We start from the raw sequence: 13,543 nt of genomic DNA, 5'->3' as shown, positions 1-13,543 counted from the left end.
ACCATCGACCCACTTGCGAGCGGACAGCCGCTTGCGAGTGGGTCTGAATCAGGGCCTTGGTCAGCTAAGCTTGAAATCACAGTACTGTCTCTGCCATCATACACAATATATACTGTAGTGTAGATAAATCCCCTTGTGAAAAACTATGGGAAGTGCTGCTCATTGCAGAATGCTTGCTATAGTGTCAGCAGGGCCGGTGCTAGGGTATTCAAACAATATATATTTGCACCCTCCCAATTTTTAGAAAGGAACTGGCAAAAAAGGGGTGTGGTCTCACAAGAAAGAGGCATGGCCACACAATAGTACCCCCAATTCAAATTATGCCACACAGTAGCGCAATTTTATTCACATTAAACTGCACGTAGTGCCACTAAATCACATCACACAACATAGTAGTGTCTTATTCATGTTACGTTATACAGTAGTGCCCCTTATTCACACATCGCCACACAGTAGTAGTGCCCCTTATACACATAATGCCAAAGTAGTAGTGCCCCTTATACACATAATGCCACAGTGGTATTGCCCTTTATACATATAATGTCCACAGTAGAGCACCTTATACACACAATGCAACACAGTAGTGCCCCTTATGCATATCCCACTCAGTAGTGCCCCTTATACAATATGCCCACAGTAGTGCCCCTTACACATAATGCCCACAGTAGTAGTGACCCTTACACAGTGTCCACACTAGTAGTGCCCCTTACACATAATGCCCACAGTACTAGTGCCCCTTGCACATTATGCCACACAGACAAAAAACACCTTATTTACCTGAAGTCCCACTCCTGGCCAGCTGCCAGCAAACAGGTCCTCATGCTCGGCACTACGGTGAGACATAAAGATGTCTCTCCCTAAACACACTGTGGGGGCCAGAAGGCAAAGCTAAAGAGTGAGCTCCAGCCCTTGGCTGCAGGGAAGGAGCCATCATCAAAGCCCCTTCCCCTCCCTGCAATGGCAGCAGACTGTCAATCACTGACAGTCTGCTGCCAAACTCTGACCCTGATTCAGAGACATGGACGCTCTGAACAAGCGCTCGCTCTGAATCTGGGAGTTTTTTATTTTTTTGTGCGGGCTCCTGGCCGCTCGCATAGCGAGCGGCCAGGATGATGGTCGCGATGGTCAAGACCATCGTGACCATCGGGCTTGCGATGAGACCCTTGTGGTAGGGTCTCATGGCCACAAGCCCCAGAGAGCTTCTGGCTCTAATAGAGCCGGAAGCTCTCCCACTGACATCACTGGTGATGTCAGTGGGGCCGCCCCCAAATGGCAGGCGTTGCTTCGGGAATGCCTCCGTTTGGCCAGCCAACCCCCTGCCCGCCTACTAAACAGGGCAAGCTGTCAATCACCAACGACAGCTCGCCCCCTTTGGTGCGAGACCCGGAGCGACGGAGCACCCGTCGTCAGCCAGTTCTCGCGCATGCGCACCACTCCCCTGTTTACAAGCAGCTTCCCCTGTTACCACCCACAAACAGCACTATCTGTCACTCAAAGTAGCGACCTGATAGTGGCTTATGAGCAACTAAAAACGGATCGCAAAGACTGGCTTGCGCACAGGCACTGCGAAATATACGCATGTGCAGATGGGCGAAAATCGCTCAGAGTGAATGAGCGCCATTTAGTGACCGGGTCTGAATCAGGTCCAATATTCATAGGTATGTTTATAGGGAAATACAGATTAGGAATATTATTCTAAGTATCTATCAAAACAGATTTTGACACCCTGTTAGACACATACTGTATATAATCTAGTTATAGCTTAAAGCTATCTCACTGTACATTGTGTGAGGAAACTCGCGATGCGCACATTGCAGGTAAATATGGGAGAAAAAAACTTGCTCTGTTTTATCTTGCCAGGAATACCCACATTTTTGTAGTGCTCTAGGGGTCTGATTCAGCAGAGGACGTAGAAGAAGAAATCACGCAGGTTCTCAATGGTCAGGAACCTGCGCATGCACCTGACCTGTGCTACGCATGTGCAGAACGGGTCTGCAATATCGCACAGAGGGCCTGATTCAGACTCGGTCGCAAGCGCTGAGCACTCGCAACCGGATTGATGTTTGCCTTCGCCCAGTGGTACATTTCTGACAATTGTGTAGTAAATTTGGACAAAATGTATCTTCTTATTGGCGCGAATTCCCACAATAAAATATTACAATTATTGGGTCTAAAACACAATGGGGGGAGATGCACTAAGCCTTGGAGAGAGATAAAGTATAAATCTATAAGCTTTTGTCATTTTTCAAACACAGCCTGTAAAAAAAAGTTAGGAGCTGATTGATTGGTACCCATTGTGTTTTAGACCTGATAACTGTCAAACGTTTTAACCTTTTAATCCTTGAGATGTGTAAGAAATTAATTGATTGCTATGCGATCATATTGCATCCTCTTTTGGGACCCCCTTCATGCGCGGTCTGCCATTACTGGGGAGGGTCCAGAGAAACCCTGGCCCGATAATTTGTGCAAAGTGTAGTCCATAGACTACAGCGGCTAATGCCATCTCACAATAGCATTAGCTCCCGGGGCCAAGCTCTGGAATGCTTTGCAAGCTTATGGGGGCTGCTTCTGCTGTTGGAAATGCTGGAACCACAGAAGATATTGGAGATATCTGCTGAGGTCCCTCCATGGTACATCCTGGGGATCCTTACTGTTTGTGGGTGTCCATGAAAAAACATCTGTTTTCATAGAATATTCTGCAAATATCTTATATATATATATATATATAATTTGCTTAGTCCCTTTGTCCAGAACACTCTTTGAATTTGAATATTTCAAAGACTAATTAAGATATTAATGTGATTCTTTGGTGACGGATTTCACAGCAATAGAGTTTGGAATAAAACTGTATAAAATTTGATGAAAAAAAAATCGACAAAAACCATAATAAATGCTTTAGTATAGCTAACCTGAAAATGACAAAAAACTACCAGAACACAGCGCTGATTCAGTGACCTGTGGAAAGTGGTATAGGTGTGACCGCCTAACCCTAACACCCCCCTAGGGGTGCCTAACCCTAATCCCCCCCAAACCTAACCCCGCTAGAGTTCCCCCGGATCCTAACCCTACCCCCACCCCCACGGCTAATGCTAAGGGCGCCCCAGACTTACCTTCATTCAGGTTGGCGTCCTCTGCGTTCAGGGTTAAAATAGGCATCGGTTTTTCGCCGCCTATTTTAAATCCCCTGCCGGGATTCCGATATCGGGATTGAGACATAACTACATCCCGATCTAGCCATTATCTAACGAAGCATTTTCCCTACGTATGTTCTGGATTCAAATTGGCAAAATGTTTGCCACAGGCATACTAGTTTTTTAATAAATAAGCCCCTCAGTGTCTAAAATCAGAAGATAAACCTGGAGCAGATCCCATCTGCAATATAATTTTCTACCTATTAGTAGTTTCCAGCAAGGTGAGCAGGTGGTATATTGTTCTCTAGTACCCAGGAACTCATTGCAAGGTTTATATTTATAAACCTCCTCCGTCCGTTATTTGAAAACCTTAATCATTAAGCACTGGTTTCAATATTTAAACCTTTCACAAGTCAGTATGAAGTGCGTACATAGATGTGTTTTGTTGTATGTAAAAACCTTTAGTTCTCACAAAGACTATGGTTTAAAAACTGAAGTTTAAAGGTGATACTGTCAATTATGAGTCACACAAAGTTAAATGGAAAAATATGTCATTATTAAAATTAGACTTTTTAATCTTATTATTATATAGAAAGGCTTAGTAGCAGCCATTGGTTTAGGCACAGTGGGCCTGATTTAGAGATGGATGCAAAATCCTCTCATGACTGCGATCCCATACACAGCGGTTGTGTGAAAATAAGCAAAAGCCGCAGATCAGGCGTCATCTGCCTTCTGAGTAAGTCTAAACTTTGCAGGTATAGCAGATCTTCAGAGGTCTCTTGTGCTGTGATTAGGAATGCCGTGGCTAATTTATGGATGCCCAGAAAACAGGCTTTAAACGAGTGGTTGAAGTGGGGGTATGGAAAATATAAGGTCGTACTTTTGCACGTGTGCCGAAAAAGGGATATGGCCACTCAAAAAGGGTGTGTTCTTAAGACACACCCCTTTTCATCACCATAGTACCTCTTATACATATTATGCCATACAATAGTAGTGCCCCTTATAATACATTATACCATGCAGTAGTAGTGCCCCTTATACATTATGCTACACAATAATGTCCCGTATACTTTGTCACACAGTAATTCCCTTTACAAATGATGCCACACAGTAATGCCCTTTACAAACGATGCCACACAGTAATGCAACCAGCAGCAGCCTCTGCCCTCCCCCTCATGTGCAAGCAGTAGCAGGTGTGGATTTAGTGCCAGACCCAGCAGTCATCCATGGAGAGACAGTGGCACAGTGCTACTGTCATTTCAAATCTGCTAGCCAATTGTAGCTCGCGGATTGGCAGCCAATTATGAGCCGCCACTGCGGCCGCTCCTGATCGGCTGCCGGTTGCTGTGAGGACTTGACTGCCAATTCCTTTGATAGTGATCTGTGATAGTGGTAACATTAGGTTAACTTGGTGGATCATTCCACCTTGCAACTGAAATGCCTTGTCGCACCTGAATCAATACATCAGAAATATCTTCTGCGGTTATTTGTAACATTCAGGGCTGACTCGTCTCTGCTGTTGCATGTCTTTCTTTGCATAGGATTCATACTCTTTTGCTTGTGTTCAATTGCTTTGTGACCTATTGTGACAATTGTAACACTTGAATTTAAATTTCCTAAATGTTTTACTTTTTTATGTAAAGCAGTGGCCTCAGCATTCAAATCACAGGGCACACATATCTTGAAACATTACTGACTGTATCTGTTGTTCACTTTGCTGTGTTTGCCTCTAATGCTACAACCAAGAAGTCAAACTCAGACATCAAGTTCTGCAGCATTGCTGTAGCAATCTCTTTATCATCTACTTGCACTCCAACAGGCGTTAGTTGCTGAGAGACAGACATAATTTTGTCTATGTAATCACTCATACTGCTACATTCATTCAACTTGGTGTTATACAATATACGTCTTTAATGTGTCCTCTACATGAGACAACCCTTAAGCTTATGGTCCCCATGGCTCTCTATATCATGTTGGGCTTGACACTGCATCTGGTTCAGCAGTGACCTTCCACAACCTTTAATTGCATTTCCATAGCAAACTTTCAGGTTGCATGAGTTTCTGCACCTTTTAGCTTGATAAACCCCATTATGGGTGTAGCTCCTGGATTGTTTCTTACAGACATGATTGTGTAGCGTCTGTACTTTATTCAGCATCACTTCTGCTATACTGTGCTGGAAACCAAACACTCTGTGCTATCTTCACTCTGTCTGCACTACACATGCTTAAAATGGCATCTGTGTGCTACTCTGGGCATCTCTAATAGCTTGTATGTTTGAGTCTGTGAGTGCTTTGATACTATATACTTTTGTCCCTAGGCATAAACCTGTTGGAAATTATGGGGGTCATTCAGACCCGCTCGCGAGAGCAGGATGCTCACAAGCTGGTCGATGTTGCCCCACTGTGCATGCGCACGACGGAGGGAGCTCCGTCGTGCGCATGCGCAAGACCCGGATAGCGACGGGCTCTCCGTTGCTCCGGGTCTCGCACCAAAGGGGGCGTGCTGTCGATGTTGATTGACAGCACGCCCCCTTTGGTGGGCGTGCCAGGGGCGTGGCTGCCAGACGGAGGCATTCCCATGGGAACGCCTACCATCTGAAACCGGCCCCACTGACATCACTAGTGATGACAGTGGGAGTGATTTTGGCTCTGATAGAGCCAAAATCACTCCAGGGCTTGCAGCAACGAGACCCTACCGCAGGGTCTCGATCGCAAGCCCGATGGTCGTGATGGTCTTAACCATCGCGACCATCATCATGGACGCTCGCTATAGCTGTGGGTGGTATCCCACAGCTATGCGAGCGTCCATGAGGCCGCTCCAAGTTGAGGGAGGAGGGCCCTGATTCAGAGCAAGCGCTCTGGTCAGAGCGTTCGGCTCTGAATCAGGCCCAATGTGTGTACAGGTGTTGATATTATTATTTAAGCACACACCAGTGGATAACTTAAACTATTAAAGGCTCAGTTGCTTAGCCAGGGGTGTTTGTTAATTGAGAGATATAGCAGGCACAAAGTCACTGTTACATGCACACTGGTAATGGAGCGAAACGTGGTTCGATACAGCTTTCCAGCCAGTGAGTGTATGCTGCAAATGGGTAGCAGTGCAGGTATCTGGGGAACAGCTTTATATAAAGGTATTAACTGGGTACTCCCTAGGAGCTAAGTAGGAGACTTCTGTCTCCCACCATTTCACTCTACACAACACAGACAAGATGGCTTCAGTAACATGTGCAGTAGCACATAAGGTTGGAGGTTGCACCTACATGCAGACTCTGGGCCCTAGTGCCCAGCATGTATGCATAGTGAGGAGACAGTGCAAGAGTTTGCCTTGCCATGTTTGCCTTGCTCTGTGCAACAAAATGTTGTAATCACCTATAGCCTAGTCCTTAAGCATATGTCAGGAACACCAACATCAGGTCCAGACGTAGAGCCCAGCCAGCACCATTACTTACCTCTGCTCTCCGTTTCGTGGGCCTGGGCAGCCGCTGGATTCTGCCTTCTTTGCGGCAACGCTCCAGCCACAGGGCGCAGACCTCTCCTCCACGCTGACTGGCATCCCTAGAGCTGTATGATTTCTTCCTCCAAAATTGCCCACAGACTCTCCAGTTCATGGGTGCGGCCATCTTGCTGTAGCCAGAGTCTACCTGTGCTTCCTGTCAGCTGGGACTTAATCACCAATCAGCAACAGGCACTGCATATAAAAACACTTCCTGGATGATCATTCAGTGCCTGTACAATGTCTTCTCAAGTCCTAGTATTTGGCTCCTGATATCATTTGATCTTGGACTTCCTGTTATCCTCGTGTCTTGCTCCGTGTCGTAAGACACAAATCCTGCAGCACCTAAAGATGCCACTTTGGATACAAAGTCTGCAGCACCTAACAACGCCACTTTGCGGACAAAACCTGCAGCACCCATTGATGCACATCTGTGTACTTTGGGCCCGATTAAGAGATGGACGCTCTGAAAGAGCGCTCGCTCTGAATCAGGGCGTTTTATTTTTTTGAGCGGCCCCCAGGCCATTCGCATAGCTGTGGGTGACCACTCACAGCTATAGCGAGCGGCCATGATGATGGTCGTGATGGTCAAGACCATCGCGACCATTGGGCTTGCAACGAGACCCTTGTGGTCGCTAGCCGGGTCACGCGCATGCGCACGACGGAACCGGCTCAGTCGTGCGCATGCGCTGTGGGTCACCATCAACCCAGTTGCGAGCGCTCAGCGCTTGCGACCGGGTCTGAATCAGGCCCTTTGTCCATATCACCATGACACATCTCAGTGTACTATATCTGGAGCTCGATGCAACATTGTGTACACAAGACTCACTCTCATTGCAAGCCTATGATGTCACAGTCTAGCTGGATTTACCTCTACACCTTTGACCCAGGATTCCTGTCTCGTCTTACTAGGTGAACCCCGGTGACTCGAACACAGGATTCCTGCCTCCATCTATTGAGTATAACTCAGCATCATTTGACCAGTGTCCTGCTTGTGGAGTTCATGCACTAATACCAGTCGTCCCACTCCTACTACGCTGCTGCATTCTTGTCACAGGTTCATGTTCATGTTCCTATCATTCTGGACATTTGTTCTGACCTATCATTCCCAATTCTCCGCTGTTTGTTCAATAAAACCTTGTGTTCTTTCAAAAGCTACTAAGATTCAAGTCTTAATTCTCCTATAAGGAAAAGCTATCTAAACTTCCTCAGTTCTTGCTTCCATGGTCTCAGCCCACAGAGTCTGATTCATCTCAGGAAACCAACTTTCCTAGAGTCGTGACAGCATATCACCTATATTTAACGCCTACAGTAAAACTTTAGCTAGGAGGGAATCCATCCTGCACAGAGTAATTTTGAGGACAAATTGCACTATTCTGGGGTTTTGCAGGCTCTTTGCTACACATTCTCAGATTGACTGCATCTTAAAACAACAAATCCAACTCACAGTACAGCATCCACACTAAGTTGCCATCATTCAATGTTCCTAGTGATTCTTTCTGTGATCAGCTACTCCGTGGTCTATGGAGGGGCTGTGCAGCATTCCCAAAGGCCATCCTACTAGATCCAACATACAGGGGTATTCAATATGGGTGCGATAACATCGTTTTTGCGTTAATATCGGAGATATGACGTCATTATCGCAGGTTTTAGTTTTACACTGTATTCAATATCAAAGACTTATCGCAGTTTTGAAAAGTCTTTGATAAAAAACGGGGATAACTTTTCACCATTGAATAGGTGTCGAAAAAAGTGCAGAATTGGGGTTTAGGGGTGCAGGCTTAAAAAAAATAGCCTGCACCCCTGGGAATGACATTTAAAAAAGAACTGTGTCAAAAAAAGTTTAAAAAAAAAATAGGGACACCCCAAAAAATTAATAAAAAAATTGGGGTGAAAAAAAAAATGGGAAAAAATTGTTTAAGAATAGGGAAATAGGTTCAGGGCTATTCTGCAAGTATGCGGCAGATGTTTTCTAGAATAGAATTATAGCGGCAGGTGCACAAATGCAGAATTTTAAAATCTTACTTTAGGAACATAAAAATATGCTAGTACCCATTTTCATGTACCCCAAATTTGATGGGACCACTTAAAAAAACGAAAAAAAAAACCTAAGTGCTCTTCTGCATCACTTCTTCAATGTCGGGAAGAAAACACCTGCTGCGGCTATTTAAATCCCCGACTTTCAATTGAAGGCTAAAACGGGGGTACCCATAGTGTTCCCCCATGTTTTTACAACTTTAGGGGGGTCTTACAATTATTTTAAGGAAAAATTCGTAACTTTAAGCAAATCCAACTTCTGAGTTTTCGGAGACCCCTAAGAGATATTATGAAGAGTTTGCAAATATCGCTTTCTGTGAACTCCAAAATATCCAAGAGGCAAAGTCAAGTAATAAATAAAGAACCACATACTCCTATGAGAAGTTAATTCAAACCTACTGCTGCTCACTCAAAAAATAGGGATGCGTTAGCTCAATAACAAATAAGTGGAAAAGAAAGGCAAATGGAATGAGTGCAAGTGGAATGAATATATAAAAAATGAATATGTTGCAGAATACTCATACCAGCTCTGGGACACCCACAGCAGCCTTGCTGAGATCTACACTGAGCAGTGAATGGTCAGAGCCGCAGCCTCAGCGGATACTTAGTAAAATAGTCAGAGCCTGTGTACACTGTATTAGAAACTGCTTTGAACACTGCCGTTTTCACAGACTGGGCCTGATTCAAAAATGGACGCAATGGCGATATTTACGCAGATTAAGCAATTGTTTGCCAGTGCATAAGTCGCAATGCACACGTACCATGATTGCTTTGCAAATACGTTCGCACAGAGGATTCACTCACAAATTGAGTGACAGGTAGTCAGCCTTTGGGGGAGGTAAAGGGTGGTGGTCAGAAAAATGCATGCGTGTCTGACCATTTGAACGCCATTACATGGGCGTGCATTACTTAGTCATTGTGATATCCTACACAGCAGGAGAGCTCTCTACGTGTCAGGAGAACTGCCGAGTCTGCGGCTGGTCAGACCTGCCTCAAGGGCAAGATGGCCGATTGATGTGCGTCAAGGTTCCCAATGTTTACGAAGGTAAGCGACGTTGTGCACATATGAGTAGGCAGTGGTGGGTGTCCTTATGCTTGGGTAGACTTTGGAACTATTATCATATTTTCGCAGCTGCATTCCGTGTGAAATCGCAGCTGCGTTTGCATAAGTGTCTATTTCTGAAACCGGCTCTCTCATTGCATTGGCTAGTAGCCTTGAAATATTGCATGCAAATTTCTGACTCACTGAGGACACTTATCGTAGGCCAGTGGATTTCAAACTCGGCCCTCAGTTGACCACAGAGGTTGCGTTTTCCAGGTCACCCAGCAGGTGCACAGGTGTATTCATTACTCACTGACACATTTTAAAAGATCCACAGGTGGAGCTAATTATTTCACTTGTGATTCTGTGAGGAGATCTGGAAAACAACACCAGAGGTGTTGTTTGATGGGCACTAATGGAAGTATTTTGTGGGCATATATTTATTAGGGCCCCCCACCATCCTAGGGGGGGGAAAGAAGAGACAGAGAGAGGAAAAAAAAAAGGATACCGAACTTACCATTCTGCAGCAGGTAACGTCCCTAGGCTGACACAGCAGGGAAAAGTAACGGAGGAGACCAGGACTGAGCTGGTTTAGAAAGTAGAAACACAGGCCTTTCCCAATTCATTGCGCCGGGGCTGATCACTACTACATTGTGATGTCAGGACCCCGGCAACTGCACTGTCAGGGAGACGAAGGTAAAAGGAGGGGATGCCGGGAGGGGAATAGAGGGGAACGGGGTTGGATCATCGCTTCTTTACTACGGCCCGTGGCAGCAGTGTACTGTAATGAGTCAGTCTGACTCATTACAGCAATGCTGTCAATGCCACTGCGGGCACCCATTCTGTCAGTGATGCAGGGTGCCTGCAGTGCAACCTGCATCACAGCCAGCAGTTCAACATGTTTGTCTGTGGGCCCCTCCGGGTCCCCCGAGAATCTCGGGGCCCGGTGCGGCTGTGCCCCTAGTCCCCCCCTGTCGCCGGGCCTGGGCTGATCCCTTATTCAACCACTGATTTATCTAGAAACTACTGACTTTGCTGCTGTCTCAGTGTTGCCACTACTTACAATATCTGCCTCAGCAATATGTTCCAAGATAGACTGCAGTCGTCAGGAGTTCCTTACCACACCTCTACATATTAAATTACTAACAATATTTAACTCCTGTTTTTATATTTTATTATTACATTTTTTTATAGGGTGCCACAAGTGGTCCGCAGCGCCGTACATACAGTAAAGGGTACACAGAATATTACATTACAATACAGCAACCAAATTATAAACTGAGCACAAGTAACAATCAACAACACAATTCTCCATACACAATACAGCTGGGAAGGTGAAGGCTGTCATAGAAGTGCTAGAGAAGAGGGCTGTGAGACAGTGGGGAGGAGAACCCTGCTCCTAGGAGCTTACAATCTATTTATGTCACATGTCTGTGTCAATATTATGGTTATTATAATTATCCTGCATTGATGTTTTTACAAAAAGTAATGGAAAGTCAAAGGAAGATGGAGGATAGGGCTAGAAGGAGGGATATGGTATTTTCTGCAACTAAAGATCACCAGAAAACTAATCAGCATTCAAAATGAATGAGGAGTCATAATAGTAATTCATACTTAATGTGAATATAACTCTTTAATCCTTGGCTATACTCTGAGAGATTCACAGGGTGTCACTCAATTAGAAACATGCTTTGCAACTAATAAAATTAGTTTGCTGAAACTTTGTGCCATAGAAATGCTATGTAAGGAAGCTGATTTGCTATGACGCATCTGTGTTATAAATTTGTCCATGAGTGTCATCTTACATGTGAGCCATTTGCATGGAATGTATGACATGTGTGTGATATAGTGCAAGTCTGTCAAACATTCAGCATCATACCATAAATCAGCACTGCCTTGCTTTTGCAAGACAGAAAACTGTCCTAAAGCGTTCTGTGGAAGAAAATGAGCTCTATTCATGTAGCTAATTCCATTTATTTGCATATCAGCTTAAGAAAAAATAATTTAAGTTATTACCATTTGAAGGGTGTGGTATAAGACATAGACAGTAATTAGATAGACATGTCTAGGTAGACACCAGATGTTAGATAGTCAATAATTAGAAAGGGACAAAAGGCCGACAGGGACAAAAGGGCGACAGGGACAAAAGTTCGACATGAAAATGGTCGACAATTTTTTTTGCCCTAATCTTCACCCTAACCCTCCCTCCTGGTGCCTAACCCTAACCGTGGGGGTAATTGCCTAACCCTCCAGTAAGTGCCTAACCCTAACCCTCCAGTAAGTGCCTAACCCTAAAAAAGAAAATGTGTTGACCATTATTATGTCAAACTTTTGACCCTGTCAACCTTTTGTACCTATCAACCTTCTTACATGTAGAACTTTAGTGTGTCTGACTTTTGTCCCTGTCGACCATTTGTCCCTATCTAAAGACTGACATACCTCAGAGATGGAGCGCTGCAATCCAGCGATCGGATCTGAAATGCTGATCCGGCGGTCGGAAATGCCGACTGGCGGACATCGATGTTCTGCAATCTGTCACAGGTATAGGTGAAATTCTACATGTTAAATTTCACCGATCTGCCAATAACAATAATTTTTTGAACATGATCGGCATATCTGTGAAATCCAACATGTTGGATTTCATCGATCCGCCGACCTGGCATCTATGGATCGCCGCATCGCGGCGATCCATCTCTGATATATGGGGTCTTAACTATTGACTGTCCAACATCTGGTGTCTATCTAATTACTGTCTATCTATAGTCCGAAACCCCCATTTGAATGGGTTTTTACTGTGACTATTTAATGGAAACATAATTTATTAAACAGTGCTTTTTTATTGCTCATAAAGGTCAATAAATCTGATGCAAAATTGGTAAAAGGGTAAATGCAATTGTTTGAAAGAAACATGAAATAGTTTGGGGAGAGAGACACCTGTCAGGCCATTACTATTGTCTCAAAAGGCAATCAAAAAGGTTTCCCTTCAGATTCATGAGGCTTAATTAGATAGAATGTAAATAGAAAAAAGATATATAATTAGTATGAGCTATTAAGACCATGTACTGGGTACATAATGCAATGCAGAGGCTATTAATGTACTGTATATTCCTGTTCCGACCGCTCTCCCAATCACCCCTTCCAGTAGCTCTTGTTCTGCTGTCGTGTCCGATCAAGGTGCATCCTGCACAGCACTGCACACCAAAGGCGCAGCAGCTGCTCCATAACACAAACCTTCCAACATGACCCCTTCCACCAGGTACAAACTGCTCTGCTCCTGGACTTCCCTCCTCATTTATGATTGCAGTCACCTGTGTTGAACTACTTCATTGATGAGAAGGGTGTTTCAACACAGGTAGCTGCAATCATAAATTAAGTAGGAAATCCAGGAGCAGAGCATTTTGTTGAACTCTATGGAACCCAGAGTCACAGCAGTAATATTAACAATTGATTAGATGGCTCTCGCCATAGCCTCGATACAGAGTACAGAGATCAGAAGCGAGGTGGGGCAGCTTAAACATGCCCCATTAGACATAGGGATCACACCGGAGAAAACACCATTTTACCTTTACATGAACAGAGGGGGCGTTTTGTAAAGTGTGAGAATCCTGTGTAGACAATTCTCACCCAAACCTATGTGCTCCATTAGTCCTCTCATTAAACTCCAGTCCACACAACTGAATGTCTTCTCAGCAATAGTGGATAAAAGTGTTCATTATGTTTAAGCCTACAGCCAACAAGAGGAGGACACAGGGTTGTGTCGTACCGTCCAATTTGATTGGCAGGAGGGTGAATATTAGTATTGTAGCAATGTATAATTCAAGTGCAAGCAGAGCCAGATTA

At 44.6% G+C, this 13,543-nt stretch overlaps 1 long non-coding RNA gene across 4 annotated transcripts in view; it reads left to right on the top strand.

Moving 5' to 3' along the window:
* Positions 1–13,543, top strand: part of LOC148518124 (uncharacterized) — a 134,394-nt gene that overhangs the window by 105,228 nt on the left and 15,623 nt on the right. The window lies entirely within an intron of this gene.

The sequence above is a fragment of the Taudactylus pleione genome, unplaced genomic scaffold (genome assembly GCF_031769625.1).
Source record: "Taudactylus pleione unplaced genomic scaffold, aTauple2 ptg000202l, whole genome shotgun sequence".
NCBI classification, from domain to species: Eukaryota; Metazoa; Chordata; class Amphibia; order Anura; family Myobatrachidae; genus Taudactylus; species Taudactylus pleione.
The sequence above is the reverse complement of the archived record's forward strand: the minus strand, read 5'-3'. Positions and strand labels throughout refer to the sequence as shown.